This window comes from Schistocerca americana, chromosome 5 (genome assembly GCF_021461395.2).
Source record: "Schistocerca americana isolate TAMUIC-IGC-003095 chromosome 5, iqSchAmer2.1, whole genome shotgun sequence".
NCBI lineage: Eukaryota > Metazoa > Arthropoda > Insecta > Orthoptera > Acrididae > Schistocerca > Schistocerca americana.
In genome coordinates, this window is record NC_060123.1 from 666,598,711 (window position 1) to 666,617,751 (window position 19,041).

General features: G+C 42.8%; 1 protein-coding gene across 1 annotated transcript in view; it reads left to right on the forward strand.

Moving 5' to 3' along the window:
* The first annotated feature begins 500 nt into the window (after positions 1 to 500).
* The window catches only part of LOC124615328 (dickkopf-related protein 3-like), a 170,205-nt gene continuing 151,664 nt past the window's right edge, over positions 501 to 19,041 (forward strand). Inside the window, exon 1 of the mRNA XM_047143127.1 lies at positions 501 to 679. The gene's annotated coding sequence lies outside the window, so the exon portion shown is untranslated. The remainder of the gene's footprint in view (positions 680 to 19,041) is intronic.

Genomic DNA, 19,041 nt, shown 5'->3' on the forward strand with positions numbered 1-19,041 from the left:
TCAACCATTCTCTCGATCCAGTGCTTAAGTCAATGCAAGAACAACCTTGCCTGTGCTGGTAGCCATTCTCACTTGTCTCAAAATACTTCACGCAGTGGTAAATGGCGAGAGCTGCCACCAAACTGAGGTTAAGTTTGACAAACATGGTTTCTTCGTCCATGTGCTTGTTTGACAACTCTGAGAAAACAAACAACTAGATTTGCCCCTACGATGGCAACTAGCGCAGGTCTTACGGTTCTATTCGTCACGGAAGATTATTTAAATGCTCAATGTCGAGAGGTGAAACTAGGGACACCGTGCTTTTCTTTCTTTTTTTAGCGTGTTGTCTGTGGTGAGTCATATGGCGGCGTACGTGGGGACAAGTAATGTCAAGCAGTGGCGTCAGCGCTGGAGGTCACGCAGCGTGGGCCGCCCGCAGCAGGCCGGCTGGAACGCTGGAGCGCGTTCGCGTCGCCGCCGGCAGGTGGCCGCGTGATGACGTCACAGGCACGCCTCGCCCAGTTCGCGCGCGGCGGTTTGTGTGCCAACAGTGCGGGCGGCGCAGATCTGCAGAAGCGGCCACTGTGGTGCCCAGACGGTAGCGAGCGCCCGGCGAGGAGAGAAAGTGCTGCGTCTTTCGGTACCTCGCTTGCAAACAGCTGACCAGGATCCAGTTCTAAGTTGACGCCAACATCATCTGGTGAGTTCCACTTCTCCAGCTGAAGGAAACGCCTATTACAGTAGCCGAGTGACGGGTTTGACTGTACGTCAAGAGCCTTTTGTATTTCAACATGATTTAATTATTGTAGTTGTAATAGTAGTAGTAGTAGTAATAGTAATAGTAGTAGTTGTTTTTGTTTGTTGTTGTCGTCGTCGTCGTCCTTGTTGGCTTTTGTTGTTGTTGTTGTTGTTGTTGTCGTCGTCGTCGTTGTTGTTGGCTGTTGTTGTTGTTGTCGTCGTCGTCGTCGTTGTTGTTGGCTGTTATTTTTGGTTTTTGTCGACGTCGTCGTCGTCTTCGGTCAGAACACTGGTCTTATCAGCTCTCCACCCTAGTCCGTCCTGTGCAAGCGTCTTCATCCCTGCATAATGACTGTAGCTTAGATCCATTTGACCCTGCTATAGCCTCTGTCATCCTTTTCAATTTTTGCCCCCCACAAGTGCTTCGACCAACAAACTGACGATTCCTTGGTGCCTTAGGGCGTGTTTTACCAACAGATCTGTTCAGTACTATATCCTATTCCTGTTTCTTTCGTGCCAGGGACCGCCGTCTGTATCGCACTGCTTTTACAAACGCTGAAGTAAACATGTGATTTATCTTGTTTAATTCATTTAAACTAAGTGAAGTTCGTATTTAATGATTTTCAAACGCAGCATCTGTGACCACTTAAATGCTACAAGCCACTCATAACACGGCGTAAAAAAAATCGCATACTACCAATTTTTTATTTTTATTTCTCGTGTGGCGACAGTAGTAAATATTAAGAAATACATACGGTTTACAATTACACCTTTAACGATTTAGGCACAAAGCTAGTATGTTCAAATTCTTAAAGTAAATAATTCAGTACTACTAAATGGAGGAAATTTAAACTATAAAATTAGGCCTGTCAATTACAAAATACATTTAATCATAGTTCAACGTCTACTGAATGAAGCTAGTTGATAGCAGAGGTAGCAGTATCAATAAAAATCACTGAATGGTCCTGCGCACTTTCTCATAGGGCAGTCTCTGACAATATGCTGAACGGCCCCACAATTGCAGGCTGGAGAGTCTTGGAGTCCCCATTTGCGCATCATAGCTTCGCAGCTGGCGTGCCCAGTTTTTACCATCTTCAGGTGTGTCCTCTCACTTCTCTTCAGACCATATCCTGGTAGACTGACATATGGAGCTTGAACATCATGATGTTTTATTGTTGCAGCATTCTATCTCTTGCACCACCCTTCTTTGAGGTCAAACTTTTTGTTCTTTCTTCCATTATGCCACAGTGGAGTGCGTGTTCAAGCGGTCTGGAGGAGGGTCATTTAAGACTGTATGAATTGGAAGATCTTGGGGGACGGTCAGGGCGATGCAGCTTCCTCCATTCTCGATCGGTTGCTTCGTGGCGTCGAAGTTCAGGTAGCGGAATGGTACTGATGATGTGTAGCCCTTAATAATTCTCCTTGATTCATTCAAATGGATGTCTATTTTCCTTTTACGAGCACTGTGTTACCATATTGGGGCACAGGATTTATGTATTAGGTATACTAACGTCAGAGCTGCAGCAGAATGGATTCTTCAGCAACCCAGGTTGCAGCAGCCAGTTTCTTCGTGATGTTATTTTGTTTCTTTAGCTTTTGGCTAGTGTTTTCCAGGTGCCTTTTCTACATTAAAGACCGATCGAGTGTGACATCTAGGTATTTAGGCTGGAAATTGTGTCTGATCCTCTGTTGACAGAAGTTCACGTTGCGCTGTTGGTTTGCGATTCTGTTTACGCGGAACGCGCAGACTTCTGTTAGGCTGCATTTGGTTGAGTCTCTATGCTTTGTAATATGTGTGTATACTGTCTAAGCCTGTAGACAATATATTTTCTCCTTCCCCGAGTGTGCTGGTTTGAATGGCTATGAAAAGTTCGTCGGCGTAGCAAAACTTTTTCCTAACAGTGTTTGGCGTATCACTGGTATACAGGCTGAAGAGCAAGGGTGCTAATGAGGATCCTTGAGGAGCCCATTTTTTTATGATAAGTAGCTTACTCTGTTTCTGTCCAACGCTAACCTTAAAGTAACGGTTGGGTAGAATATTTCCCACAAGTGTCGTCGTTTCTTACTCGGAACATGCTTTCTTAGCTTCCGAAGTATTCCATCTAGCCACACCGTATCATATGCTGCTGACAGATCAACAAAGGCCACTGATGTCTTTAGTTTCTCCAGCCTCAGTGTAGGATGTCAGGGGCTAGAACCTGTTCACAGCAGCTGCGCTGGCTTCTGGACCCAGCCTGATATGTTGGAGTTATACTATTTATTATTCATTGAATTCTGTGAAGGCTAAGTCATTCTAGATATTTGAAGCACACGCTCATCAGCACAGTTGGGCGGTAACTTGAGGGGTCGGCTACTGGCTTTCCAGACTTGAGAACTGCTAGTACATACATTGTAGTTTTCTGCTTTTGGGGCTAGCCAACGTAAGTTGCTGTCAACCTCCTAAGTATACCGATCCCAGTTAGCTCTCCTGAAATTCCATCTTGGGTTGGTGGTAGAGTTTATGATAGGTATATCGAACCCTGTGTTGATTATTGTGGGTGGCCCTGGCATCTTGGGAAGCTTCTTAGGACTTTTCTAGTATGACTCAAAGGAAGTGTGTTTTGAACAGTGGAGAGAAAGCACAGGTCAGAATAGGCACCGGTGTTCCATCTAACACAGCGAAAGGTTTGTCCATTATCATCACTGTTTTTATAACCCCAGGTTGTGTGGTGGCTCTTGAAATCACGGCTGAGGCGCAGAGGGTAAGACTCAAGTGGGCCACTGCATATTCGGTGGTTTATAGACTGAAACAACAGTTAAACAACTCAGTTGCAGAGTGGTTACTTCGATGCGACTGATAGCTTGGCAACTTACTCCCTTAATATCAGGGACGCTATTACTTAGGTATATGATAGAGCTCTCTACTGGTGATGCCAAGTATCCTATCGCTTCGTATTCTGCAACCTTACCCTTTGTTATATTATTTTTATTTAGATGAGATTCTTAGAGATCTATGATATCCGTGCTATGATCAATGGCCAGTTTGCTCAGGTACTCACATCTGTCTTTTGAAAATCCTTCTACATTTATCTGTAAAATATAGATACTAGGTGCAAAATTCTTCGTCAGCCTTGTTTCGTTCTGAGAAGAGCGTTTGTAGCAGTTCGGTTTCTTGTGCTGTTGTCTTCAACAACCATGAGAAATTTTTGATCTAGTATAGCTGCCGATGGTGTAGACTTTTCGCCGTCCTGGCCTTAGCAGTACGTTGACCAGTGAACACCATCTCTATGTTGTCTACACGTCGCACTCTGCATTTGCATGATGACACAAGTAACGTACTCACGAAACGCATTGTAGAATGGTAAACTGAACATGTCAGTTTACGAGTTGTGTGTGTGTTTGTGTGTGTGTGTGTGTGTGTGTGTGTGAGAGAGAGAGAGAGAGAGAGAGAGAGAGAGAGAGAGAGATTCACTGCGGTCACAGTAGGGCGTAACTTAAATGATCCCATACCAAGTTACCTCAACGCATGCATGAAAGACACGTTACTGCCAGAACTGACGGTGTTACGTCCACAAGGACAAATAAGACAACTTATCGTTCTAAAGGAAGTATGGTTTCTTTATATACGTTTCATCGAGTAGATCAGAGGTAGTCAACCTTCTTTTTACCTACAACCCACTCTTGCATCTCTGTTAGAAGTAATATTTTCCAAGCATCCACTGGTTCCACAATAGTGGTAATCTATAAAGAAGTGAAGTAGCTTCACTTTATAAAATATACAAAACAGAGTTAAAACAAGTTAAAGCATATATTAACAATTACTTAGCAAGTACTTCATGTCAAATTTTTATGGAAACCTAACTGAAATGTTTTAAAACCCTTACCGCCTATAGCCCACCATGAAAAGCCGGAACGTCCACAAATGGGCAGTAGGAACCAGATTGACTATCATTTGTCTAGGTTGACCAGGCTGTGCGAGTAACGTCCCATTGTGGAATCGTGAACTTTCCAACCATATACCAGGAGGGCTTTATACTTGGAGCAGAGAGATTTCCTGCTGGGAATATTGTAGACGAGATTGCCAGTTCCTACAGGTGCCTTAAAATTAACAGAAACCTCACAAAAACCTTGATTAGAAAAGGGGGATGGTAATTATTTTGAATTTAATCCTCGGAAAACATGTCACAGTTAAAAAATGAAAGCATTGTGGATCGGAAAACATGCCATAGTTAAACAAATGAAAGCGTTATGGATGTGTAAGTGTGTTTGTAGAATAATGAGTTAGGGATGAGTCCGCCGTTTTGCAAGTACACAATTATTATTTTGCTTCAAGACCCAAACACGTTTCACCACAGTTGTGGCATCTTCAGTGGGCGTTTTTCCATTATTTTTCTGGGATACATGCATAAAGATTATATTTATAACCTAACCTAAATATGATCTGTATGTACGTATTTCAGAAAATCAAAGAAAAAAGCCATTTCAGAATTCCACAGTTGTAGTGAAACATGTTTGGGTATCAAATCAAAATAATAATTGTTTACTTGCAAGCGGACGTAGCCCTAAGTCTTTTATTATTTTCTGCAAGCACGAGAACTAAGCCCAAAAGTCCAGCATGATAGAAGTGTATACAGAATTAAATCGAGGACTTACTCGCTAAGTCAGTGACAAAAGCGTTATAATTTAATAACAATTCACTGTACGTTTTCCAGCTGCACAAAATCCAGTGGATTTTCTGTTTTGGGTGTCATTTTAAGATGTTAACTCGTCATCAGAACGCGTTGCAACACACGACCACGCCCAGGTAGTAGAATTAACCGTCAAAACTTAAGGAAGCATACGCTGTGTTAACTTGGTACACAAACGGCTTACAGATGCGACGCGATGTTCAGTCGAGATAAGAATGCGGCTGAGATACTTGTTACGGTAGGAGGAAGGAGTTTGAGGAAGAGAAATGAAGACACCTGGCAGGAAATGATTTTGCTGCATGTGAGTAGAGCATTACCAAAAGCATCAGCCTGAAGATATCAAAGTGGTGGAGTTACGAAACACTTAACGTAGAGGAAACTACAGAATGTACTGAGATCACTGAATAGCAACATACTTTATATACAGTTTTGATAGTTCTCTTTAGCTAAAGAAAATCGTGTAAATTGTCAGCATGTCGGCATATCTTTTACTGAAAAAGTGTACTATAATTTAAAGCTGACTCGTTCCACATAATATCGCGAGCCACAATTTTGATAAACAGAACATGCAAATAACGACCTATTGATTATGACTTCCACTCTCATCTGCCCTCCGATTAATATTTTTTGTTCATATGTCTCTACTGGTAGTTCCTGTTACGTATCTCTATTGTTCGCTGTACAATTCTAAGTGTTTTGAATTGTTTTCACAATACAAATCCACAGTTCATTGCCACTAGCGAAAACTGGCAGTACACATTGATTGTAAGGTTCACTTTTCACACAGATCGCTAACTTAGTTTAAGAAACTCTATTTACATTATCAAAAGCTCTTCAGAACAATTTTACTCTTCTGTTTAGCTGTCCATACAGACGTTATTTTAAGCTGACCTAAATGCAAACCTCAACTATTGCATAGTTTACCAAAAGCACTTCAGGCCAGCTTTGCTTTACTGTTTATTTCATTCCTTGTCCGCGTACCCATTATCTTAGACTTATGTAAATACAAAAGTCATCAGGTTTTTAAGTTATCAGTCTCTTAACTGGTTTGAAGTGGCACGCCACGAATTCCTCTCCTGCGCCAAACTCTTCATCTCGGACAAGCACTTGCAACCTATGACCTCAATTATTTCTTGTATATGTACAACTCCTTGTCTTCCTCCGCAGTTTTTACCCTCTGAATCTCCCTCTAGTACCATGAACGTTATTCCCTTATGTCTTAACACATGTCCAATCATCACATCCCCTCTGCTTGCCAATATTTGCAGCAGACAACCTCCTAATTTCTTATCACCCCACATAATTTTCAACACCCTTCTACACCAATGGTTCCCAACCTTTGAGTAATCACCGTCCGAGCGCTGAAATGGAATTTTCTGAGGGGCAAAAAGAAAAGGGTTCGATAGCATTTCACTCACGAAATTAAATTATTTTAAAAATGTTCTCGCAAAACTGTGATACTGATTACATAGGATATCAATGACATTTTTTCCTCAAATAGGGACTGATGACCTCAGATGTTAAGCCCCATAGTGCTCAGAGCCATTTTCCTCAAATACTTGCATTGACGTGTGACACAATGTGGTGGCTACGCTTTTGAAACAACTGGATGAACATCATCTTCCCCAAATCCATCCATTCACTAGATACATAGTTCTTACTTTGTACCATGCACGTAAGAGAGTAAAGTTCATACACACTTTGTGGGAACTGCCGACCACTCCGAGAAGGCATTGTCGTCACACACACAATATATATATATATATATATATATATTGTGTGTGTGTGTGTGTGTGTGTGTGTGTGTGTGTGATGAAAAATGCCGTCTCAGAGTTGCAGGCTGTTCCCGCTATGGTCCAGAAATTGCTTCATTATTCACGTAGATAAATGACAGCACAACATAACAAACTGTGTTCTGGATACTAAACTGCTGTAGGGCCTACACACCGTTGTTATTAGTAGGTGTAGTCGGCCACAAAAGACTGGCAGCTTGGAGTATTTCAGTTCCTGCCAGTCCAGCAGTCAAGTGCTTTACAGACAAGGCCTGAGTATACTACAAATTTAAATTTGGTTGAGGTGAAATCGGGCAGGAGGGTGTGGGGAAAGCAAGTTCCGCTATGAAGGAGAGTGGTGCAGGGGAAACACGTGTCATAACAAGTGCCTACTCTCAAAGTGGAAAGCTGGCTTTCTTTCCCGAGAAGTATTTGCAAGTAGCATTCGCTATGCACTGAGAGTCGCTCCATCATTCTGTTAAAAAAGATTGTTAGCAAAGAACAGTACCAATTGTCACTTTGACACATTTGTTCGTGGTTTAATAATACACCTGCAAGAACTAAATGTTATTTATCTTTCGTAATTTTGAAAATAAAAATGTTCAAAGAATATTCTTTTTCATTCTAAAGTTTAGTTAGGCGCAAATGTTGTTGACGGTGGGGGAGGGATAGAGGTACTAGCTCATATCTGATTGTACTCAGGGGTAGTGAATGTAAAAAGTGAAGTTTAAACGACATTCTACACCACATGTTCTTATAGGTGTCCAACAGATCATTCACATTGGTAACATAGTTTCGGTCTTTTCTGTTACCCAAAAAGACCTTCACAATTGCCTTAAAAGAAGACCAAGCAGCTAATTGGATATCTGTGAGTTTGGTATCAAAGGTTCGACATTTCAGCAATTTTCTTATTTGTGGTCCAACAAATGTACCCTCTCTCAGCTTCGCCTCAATTAATTTGGGAAACTTTTCTTTTAAGTGATTGAAGCCCTCACCTTCTTTATCCAGGGCATTTACAAAGTTCTTGATAAGGCCCAACTTGATATGAAGGCGAGGTAAAATGATGTTATCGGTCTCAATCAGTGGGTTATTGTTCACATTTACGTTTCCAGGAACATATACTTCCTTGTAGGCCATTCCTTGATTGTATAGTGGTTCTTGGTGTCACGGCTGTCCCAAAGGCACAGAAGGCAGCGGTATTTCGTGAATGCAGCCAGTAAACTTGTAAGGAGTGCAACAACTTTTAAATCACAGCAAAGCTCCCATTCATAATACTTATATTTGATTAGCTCTAGCAGTAAAGCCATCGTTTCATATGTTTCTTTCATGTCTACTGCGTAAGCCAAAGGTACCAAAGGCAATGCATTGCATTTATACAATAGTACTGCTTCCAAGCTGGTTTTACTGGAGTCAATAAATAGTCGCCATTACTGTGGATTATGTTGTACACCTAGCTGCATCATCACACCATTGACATATCTACATACACACATTTAATTCTGCATATCGAAATACTGAGCGAAGGAAGCACCTCTTGAGCTGCAACAGGAAATTTTTGTCCCTGGACATAGAAGGTTCCGTTGCTGCAGTCTCGACCCCAAGAGTTCAGCTTGCTGTTTTGAAAGATTTAGATCGCGAACGGAATCGTCAATTCCTTTTGATTACAGAGGCGAAGTGACATGATATTGAGGGCAGTGCTCTTCTACATGTTCAATACTTTCTGATTCACTTGACATGGTATCTGGTTCCGTGGCTTTCAAGTTAAAGACAGGAACAGGCAACCCCTCATCATGGGGCACAGGCAGATGAACTGAAGATACATTTGGATACTTTATTTTATGTCTAGTTTTACTTTAATGTCCCGAAATATTTGTAAGACAGTAGTAATAGTTTGAATAATGGTCTTTAGGCTCACACCACACCATCAGAACAGCGAATGGCATGGTTCGGCGCTTTCCTTTCAACCACTGGGTTAAGGTTGTAGTAAAAGTTATGCAGGCAATATGAGGTGCAAAACTTTTATTTTGATCACCAACAGGACAATCAAAATATAATTTATATGCCTTCTTGACCAAATCAGAGACTGGTTTTCCTTGGGCTTTTGGAGAGAATTTCCCACACGCATAGCAAAAGTTGTCGGGAGGTTTAGGCAGCAACGAGATTTACTAGTTGCCATTTTTCTTAGTGTAAGTTTTAAACACAAAAAATTTGCACTATCTTTCACAGGAAACACTCACTGAGGATCTCTTTCACACCACTAGATTACCACACCAACCATTTACTGACGATCAAATCAAAAAACAAGCAATTAAACATCAAAACAGAAAGCGAAATACTGAATATGAAAAATAAAAAACTTCAAAATTCAAACGTGCTAGAATATTTTGAAAGGTATATTCGGATTCTACACACTAAAATACACATTAGTTGATGTATCACATCCCAGATGCAAAATGGCTGTTGACTAGTGTTATCAGTCTTTCCCTACAGCTTACTCCTATTTTTCTCAGAATTTCAACCTCTTGCAACATTTCAGGCTGTCAAATGCTTTTTACAGGCCTAAAAATCCTATGAACGTGTCTAATTTCTCTTAATTCTTCCTTCCATTTTCAATCGCAACATCAGAATTGCCTCTCTGGTGCTCTTACCTTTTCAAAAGCCAAACTGATCACCTAACAGATCCATTTTTTCCCCTTTCTTCTGCTTCTGCAATATTGTATTATCAAATTCCTAGTTGGTATGATGAATGGCAGCCAGGTATGATGAATGGCAGCCAGTTCCAAACGTAGAAAAATGTGAGTTAATGCAGATGAGTAGGAAAAACAATCCCACAATGTTCGAATACAAGACTAGCAGTGTGCTGCTTGACACAGTCACGTCTATTAAATATCTAGGCGTAACTCTGCAAAGCGATATGAAATGGAACGAGCAGGCGAATAGTCGCCTTCGGTGTATTGGGAGAATTTTAGGAAAATGTGGTTCATTTGTAAAGGAGACCGCATATTGAGTACTGGTGCGACCCATTCTCGAGTACTGCTGGGATGTTTGGGATCCCCACCAGGCCGGAGTGAAGGAAGACGCCGAAGCAATTCGGACTGCTAGATTGTTTACCGATAGGTCCGAACAACACGCAAGTATTATAGAGATGTTTCGAGAACACAAACGGGAATCCCTGGAGGGAAGGCGATGTTCTTTTCGAGAAACACTGTTGAGAAAATTTCGAGGACCAGCATTTGAAACTGACTACTGAACGAGTCTACCGTTGCCAGTGTACATTTCGCGTAAAGACCACGTGATAAGATTTGAGAGATTAGGGCTCGTACGGACGTATGTAGATAGTGGTTTTTCCCTCGCTCTGTTTGTGAGTGGAACAGGAAGGGAAATGATTAGTAGTGGTTCAGGAAACCCTCTGCTACACACAATACGGTGCGTTGCGGAGTGTAAATGTAGATGTACATTTTTGTCTTAGTGTATTTCATTCTCATCGATTCTTTCAAAATTGCTGCATGAAGCCAAATATACGCTGACACTTTTAATCGCATACTAAATTTACACAACACAGATCACAGCCACTGGACCATAGTTATCTTTCGAAATTATTTGACAGTACATGACAACGCGCTCATTAAGAAAAGTATCTACGTCTGTCATCTGCAATCAACCTTGGGGTGCGCGGCGGAGGGTACTTTGTGTACCGGTGACACTTCTGCCGCTTCCTGTGCCAGTCGCTGATGGTTCACAGGAAGAACGATTCTTGGTAAGACTCACTAATTATATACATTCATGGACTTTTCTCGAGACATACTTAGGAGGAAGAAATATTTTGGTTGATTCGTCTAGGCGCGTACGCTCTGCGCCGGTTCGAGAACATTTCTCACACAAGCAGCTAATCATTTGGCGCCCCCCCCCCCCTCCCCCCTTCCGCCCATACTTGTCCCTCGTACACTTTCAGCCGTGTCAGTATGAGACGTACTGGATACAAATCTAATACTTAGCTGACCCTGGATCCCCTGTCAACTAGACGCCCAAGTGAACGCTTCTAATTGCGGCACGTCCAGTACAGAAAACTTAAAATTGTGGCGCCTCTGGATGTCCTCTCAGCTCGGCACCCCCAAGCGGCGACTTGGGTCGCTTGTGCCTTAAACCAGTCCCGCGTATTAGTCGACCACAATGTTATTGCATCTGGGAATGATGACGTTTTCGTCGGCTTACCGCGAGGTTTTATCGTGATACTTCACGAAGATGCGCTGAACCATTTGATAGTATAAGTACAGACGTCTTGAAATCTGTCACAGTGCCATACCATCATCTATAGTGCTAACAGTGAAGTACGAAAGAGGTGTTGTTATGGTATGGGAGTGTTTTTCGTGGATCAAGTGGTCTCCTTATTGCGACTACGAACACGGTAAAGGCGTAGGGTATGAACACATTTACGGCATCGTCGGCGCTGATCATCCGTGAGCTCGAAACTCGAAACACACACACACACACACACACACACACACACACACACACACACACACACACACACTCGCACACACACTCGCTTTTACTGCGCTCAGTAGAGGAAGAGTTCGGGGATGATGGTAATATCAGCATGATCAGCATAACAATGCACTCTGTTACATAATAACATCTGCGAATCAATGAAATGTGGAGAATAAGATTCTTGAAATTGACTGGCCTACTCACAGTTCCGACTTGAATCCCAACGGAACATCTCTGGGATAAGTTAGAACCTCGACTTCACTCGAGACTCCAGCGTCCGACATCCCTGCGTTCTCTAGTTTTGGCTCTTGAGGAAGAATGGGCTACTATACCTCAACAGACATTTAAACGTCTCATTGAATGTGTCCCCAGCAGAGTCCGAGCTGTCATGAAGGCGAACAGTGGACACATTCCGTATTAATTGATGCCAAATTAGCTGACGAGGCATTTCCTGGACCACCACGGGCACAATGAAAGACGGAAGGACGCGTCCTCGAAAAAAAAAAAAAAAAAAAAAAAAAATGCACACTATTGCCAGTACGAGTTGATGAGCGGAACGATGCATACAGCATCTTATGGGATCACATGAGAAAGCATTACTCACTCCCTCGACACACTAGTCTCTTTGGAGATCTGTAGATGCTGATGTCATTTGACCCTCCACCCCTGACTTAAGCAAATGCAGTGAATTCGCGCGTATGTGAGTCAGTTTGCTGTATGTAATCGGCACAAGAAGATGGATCGATGTGGAGACGTGACAAAATGAAAAAAACTGAAATATATTTGGACGGGTCCATGACAAAACTATTATTGGTTTAACAGCGCGGGCTGCCAAACGAGTTTATCAGGAATTTTGTACTACTCACTGGCATCTAACACGGAGTAAAAAGCAATGATCGGAAAAAGATTCTGACCAGTTGGGGCCGAAGACGATAGTCACGTCTTGTCAATGACAAATGGTTTGGAAGCCGATCAGAAGCGCTGCTGTCAGTGAATGCAGTGTGGTCTGAACCATTCTCCGAGCGAACATCGCAAGGACAGTTAACAGCAGTGGTCACTTGAAATCAGTTACCTCGCAAAAGGCCAACACCCACACCAGCACAGAACAGTGCGTGCCTTCAACGGAGCAACCAACTCAGAAACTGGACAGTAGATGACTGGAAGTGGGTAGTGTGGTCCGATGAATCGCTGTTTTCTCTCCTTTTTTTCAAATGATGAAATGTGTAGAGTGCACCTACAGCCCAATGAAGAGTGTAATCCGAAGTATGTGGAGGGTGTAGTTCAAACTGGAGATGGTTATGTGATGTACTTGAGGTGTTTTCCGTACCATGACTTGGATCCACTCATTGAAAAATGGAAATGCCGTGTGGTTAGGGCCTCCCGTCGGGTAGACCGTTCGCCTGGTGCAGGTCTTTCGAGTTGACGCCACTCCGGCGACTTACGTATCGATGGGGATGAAATGATGATGATAAGGACAACACAACACCCAGTCCCTGATCGGAGAAAATCTCCGACCCAGCCGGGAATCGAACTAGGGCCATGAGGTATGACATTCCGTCGCGCTGACCACTCAGCTACCAGGGGCGGACGATCCACTCATTCAAGTTACCGTGAACATGAACCAGGATGTTCATTTGAACATAATACTCCGCAAAATTGAAGTACAAGGTATAACATATTAGCAACTCGGTAGAAATGGGCGAAAGTCCTGGAGCACATTGCCAGAGGTCTCCTACCTGCTACCTGGCACAAAGAGATCGACGTCACATGGCGTGAGGTCAGCGTGACTGTAGCGCCAAAGGAGGCTTGGCCCCCCCCCCCACCCCCCACCCACCCCCCACCCACCCCCCACCCCCAAAACGAGGCAGCTGAAGGAACGAAAAAAGACACTGTGTCAATTTGTGAGCACATACGAAGCTCTGTGCTGGTGTTTTTCATTACAACATGGCCCAGAGGGATGATTTGACACAGGGAAGAACCATCGGGAGACTGCGCCATGGACAAAATGCAACGAGTGTAAGCCGTAAGTTTGGTACTGCTCGCAGTGTTGTTTCACATGCATGGTGAGTTACAAACCACAAGCACTGCTGTCCGATGTCAACTATAACAGCAGATGACGGCTATGTTGTGCAACAGGTAATAACGGAAGCACATCAAATAGCGGGTCCAATTGCAACTACATGTAACAGGACTGCAAGGCGAGCTGTCACACAATGCACAGTTTACCCGACGACCAGTACGTTGTCTTCCGCTGACACCCGCACACCGGAGGCATCGCTTACGACGTGGGGCTACCATCCGTCACAATATATCGGGACCATCTTGTCTCCACGTCCCTACAAGCCCCAAGCTTGTACAGTTTTTTCAAAATACTGTTACAAGCTTGGCCCGAGTACTGAAGTAACGCCATCTGTTAGCGCAACATGTAAATGCAGCCTCAGTTACTCTTATCTACGTCAACAAGTTTTTGTTGACAATGTCGTTTCACAGGCGGCGTTGCATGTTGCGTATCGTGTATCGACGATGCAAGCATCTTCTAGACCAAGCGCAATCATTTGAGAAAATACCAGACTTCTCAAGTAGTACGGGGCTGGAGCTATTTAAGCAGCCCCACGACGAAGAATCGGGCAGTCCCCATTCGAATAGTGATCTGAAAAGACGATTTTTTTTCTAAACGTAATACGGCCAAGTGCAAATTAGTAATGTTTGAAGTATTTACTGTAGGTATATAGGAATTGACGCATACAGTGACGTGTACTTCGATGACTAAAGTGTTATTGTCGACTGTTTATCGTTCATAGCTTACGAAAATGCCTAAGGATGGAAAGAGAAAGTGTCACTTTTCGGATGATTACAGAAAAGAGTGGTGTTTTGTCAACAAAGGACGTACAGATTCGGAAACGTTGTGTGAGATTTGTAGCTGTTTCATCTCAGTAACTCACGGAGGTAAGACAGATGTGAGGCATCACATTTCTACGAAGAATCATACAAACAGATTTGCGGTAGAATCGAGATCAAAGCCCATTTCTACATTCATGACTATAGAAGATACCCAGGAAGAATTGCTAGTTGCTGCTGCAGAACTAACAAGATGTCGAGCATTATCAATCCTTCAATTATCTTGACTGTACCGTAAAACTGATGCCGCAGTGTATCCTGACTCCAAAGTCGCCGCAAACCAGTCTACGGGCCACGGCCAAAACTACAGCGATTGTTAAAAATATTCGCGGACCTCACTCCGTGTCCTAATGCATAAAACAACGACGCGTCGAACCACAAGGCCGAAAAGATGTTTCCTTCAGTCGTTCAATATTTTAATGAAACTGACTGAATCCAACAGAGGCTGTTGAAGTTTGATTCGATGAAAAACGAAACATGGGAGACAATTGCAAAGTTTTGCCTAAACAGTTTGAGACAACGGCAAATTACATTAGATAAATCAATAGCTTTTTGTGGAGACAATACCAATACCGACGTCGGAGGGCTTCATTGGCGTGGGTAGCGAAATGTGTTTCACCAAATTAAAGAACAACTAGGAAAAAAGTAGAAGGAATTGGATACCCTGTCCATATTCTCCATAATACTATGTCAGGCGCTGCTGGAGTCTCAACTGTCCACATTGAAATACTCGCCATGAAAATATTTCGTTTTCGATATACACAGTAATGAGATACGAGCTGAAAGCATTCTGCTCACATGTTGATGTCAATCGCCATACTCTTCTATTTCATTCAAAAACAAGATGTCTGTCGTTAATGACCACAGTTGACGAGAATTCAGAAGCTTTGGATTCAATTAAAACAATTTTTTCGACGCCAAAGACAGGCCATCTAAAATAAATTCATTTTTTTTTTTTTCAGTAGCCCGATCAGTGAAATTTACTTCGAGTATGGCTCTGTTTATAAACCACCTGAAGAAGAATAAAGTCTCGATAATTGAAATAAGACATATATAAGTCGACACTCAAAGATGCCTGAATGAAGGGAAGAGAGCCAATTTCATTGGCATGCAAACGAAGATGATTTTGGACAGCTTAAAGAATGAGAACTCTAACCAAGAAATCATTAATTTGATTTCGATATTTGAGGAAGAGACAATGGCTTTCTATACCATAGTATTTGATTACTTAGAGCAATGAACTGTTTCTTTTGATAAACATAAAGTATCTGAATGGACGACGCTATCTGAAAACCCACCTTGGGTGATTATTGAAAACACTCATATATCCTGACTAAAATGGTCTGAAGATTTCAGGGATAATTGTTTTCAGAAATATATGTCCGAAGAGATTTTCAGAAACCAAGCGTGAGTCGGACGAATGGAAGTCTAAACACTAAATGGAAGAAAGGTGGAGTTACTTTCTTAAAGAAACCGAAAATCCTAAACGGAAATGCCAACTGCTAAAACTGTGCTAGTATTTGTTTTCCATCCCTGCACACAACGCCACTGTAGAAAGAGTATTTGCGTTGAACTGATGAAAGAAATAGACTGCTGCCAGGGACTATGGAATCAATCTTACAACGCCAGTTTAACTAAAAGTTGACTTGCACGGAGTTTTGGGTTGGTGTGGTCTTCAGTTCTGAGACTGGTTTGATGTAGCTCTCCATGCTACTCTGTCCTGTGTAAGCTTCTTCATCTCCCAGTACCTACTGCAACCTACATCCTTCTGAATCTGTTTAGTGTATTCATCTCTTGGTCACCCTCTACGGTTTTTACCCTCCGCTCTGCCCTCCAATACTAAACTGGTGATCCCTTGATGCCTCAGAATATGCCCTACCAATCGATCCCTTCTTCTCGCAAAGTTGTGTCACAAACACCTCCCAAATTCTATTCAATACCTCCTCATTAGTTATGTGATTTACCCATCTAATCTTCAGCATTCTTCTGTAGCACCACATTTCGATAGCTTCTATTCTCTTCGTGTCCAAACTATTTATCGTCCATGTTTCACTTCCATACAAGGCTACATTCCATACCAATACTTTCCGAAACGACTTCCTGACACGTAAATGTATACTCGATGTTAACAAATTTCTCTTCTTCAGAAACGCTTTCCTTGCCTTTGCCAGTCGACATTTTGTATCGTCTCTACTTCGACCATCATCAGTTATTTTGCTCCCCAAATAGCAAAACTCCTTTACTGCTTCAAGTGTCTCATTTCCTAATCCAATCCCGTCAGCATCACCCTATTTAGTTCGACTACATTCCATTATCCTCATTTTGCTTTTGTTGATGTTCATCTTATATCCTCCTTTGAAGACACTGTCCATTTCGTTCAGCTGCTCATCCAGGTCCTTTGCGGTCTCTCACAGAATTACAATGTCGTCGGCGAACCTCAAAGTTTTCATTTCTTCTCCATGGATTTTAATTCCTACTCCGAATTTTTCTTTCGTTTCCTTTACTGCTAGCTCAATATACAGATTTAATAACATGGAGTTTTATAAACATGTAAAAGAGAAAACACACTTGTTGAAAAAGGTGAAATCTTTCGAAAAATATGGTGTACCAACTACTTGTGCCGCAACAAGTCCCATGTAATTGTGTTCTAAATAAAAAGTAATTATATTAAATAAATGTTTTACTTCATTTCTACACCCCCATCTCAGTGTCCCGACGAGGTCCCAGCTAGATATGGCAACCCTACAGTGGTGCCAAGAGCACAGGGACCAGACCAATGAGGAGTGGGGTCACGCGCTCTTGTCATAAGAGAGCAAGTTATGTCTGAGTAGTGATTCTGGACTTTCCTTCACGTGACTAGCGATGGGAACAGGTAATGCACCCAGGAACATTTTCGAACATGATCGTTTCGGTGACCCAGGTGTTGTGTGTGCGAAGTACGATGTTTCATGGGCGTACTGACCTCCAAATCTTTGAACAAGTTACTCTTTCTGGTCAAACGATGATGGTGATGATGATGGGGTCCCATACTCCAAGGAGCGTAGGGGACGACGCGGGAGACCCGCACCACCCTACGAGGAAAGGTCCTAGTGGTGGTGGTTTGCCATTGTTTTCCTCCGACCATAATGGGGATGAATGATGATGATGACCACACAACATCCAGTCATCTCGAGGCAGGTAAAATCCCTGACCTCGCCGGAAATCGAACCCCGGCCCCCGTGCGCGGGAAGCGAGAACGCTACCGCAAGACCACGATGTTACAACGCTGTATTCGTTCAAATGGTTCAAATGGCTCTGAGCACTATGGGACTTAACTGCTGTGGTCAGCAGTCCCCAAGAACTTAGAACTACTTAAACCTAACTAACCTAAGGACATCACACACATCCATGCCCGCTGTATTCGTTCTCCATGTGCGTCTTTTCAGTGGTACATTCGGCCCTGATTTCACTTTTATGGATAACATTCTGCGGCTGCATCGAAAGTGTAGATGGAGGGGCTCAAGAAACAAGAGGATATATAACGACTGGACTGACCCGCCAGTATGCCGACTGAAATCCGATGAAGCACGTGTGAAAAGCGTCAGGGAGACATATAACAGCACGTCCATATGCACCAATGACCATTCAGCAGCTTTCATCCGCTCTGGTGGAGAAACAGAACGCCACACCACAAGAACTCCTTAACAACATGGCGGCCATAATGGGAGAAAATGCAGAGCATGCATTGCTATCGCCTATGATCTCACACCCTGTGAAGAACCATGTCCTGCATTTTGTAATGTCCAGTGGACCACCATAAATCGCTGTGACTTCATTGTAGTTATTTTCACTGAATAAATGTCATTTCTGTTCGTCTCATGGGGTATTTCTTTATTTCTTTCAATTCCCTCTTGTAGTAGACTGTAGCAGTTCCTTACGTAAAGTCAAAGTCTCATGGAGCTGTGTTACTTGGCACCAACACATCATGCGAAAGTTACTTTCGTCCATTAGTTATGTACACCAGCATGCTTTGTGACTAAAGTGTTTTCCTTTTTTCTGCATCTTCATGATGAGCGTACTATAGATCTTTCAAGATCACCACAGCCCTATTCACCAGGCTGCACATGTACCTTCCTGGTTTGATGCACACTCACTCAAGCACCGTAGTGTGCCTCTACTGACCCGCTAAACCACCCAATCTTAACCTTGTAGAAATGTCTGGGACTATTTGGAACTGCAGGTGGGACGTAGCAGTTAGAATTCTTGCAGTTTGGTAGCTCCACAGAATGAAATCATGAAGCAGATGGACACGGTATACCATATCTGAAGAAATTTGTGGATTCTTTTCCTCACCGATTTGAGGGCGTTATCTAGGACAGAGCGGCGGTGCGCCAGGGGTGCCTCCTAGCGGTTACTAAGATTTTATGCGCCGTTCTGGCAAAAATTGATAGGAGGCAGTTACAATTGAAGTGCGGCTATTCAGTGGTCCACTGCGAGATGTAATTATTGTATGGCAGCGA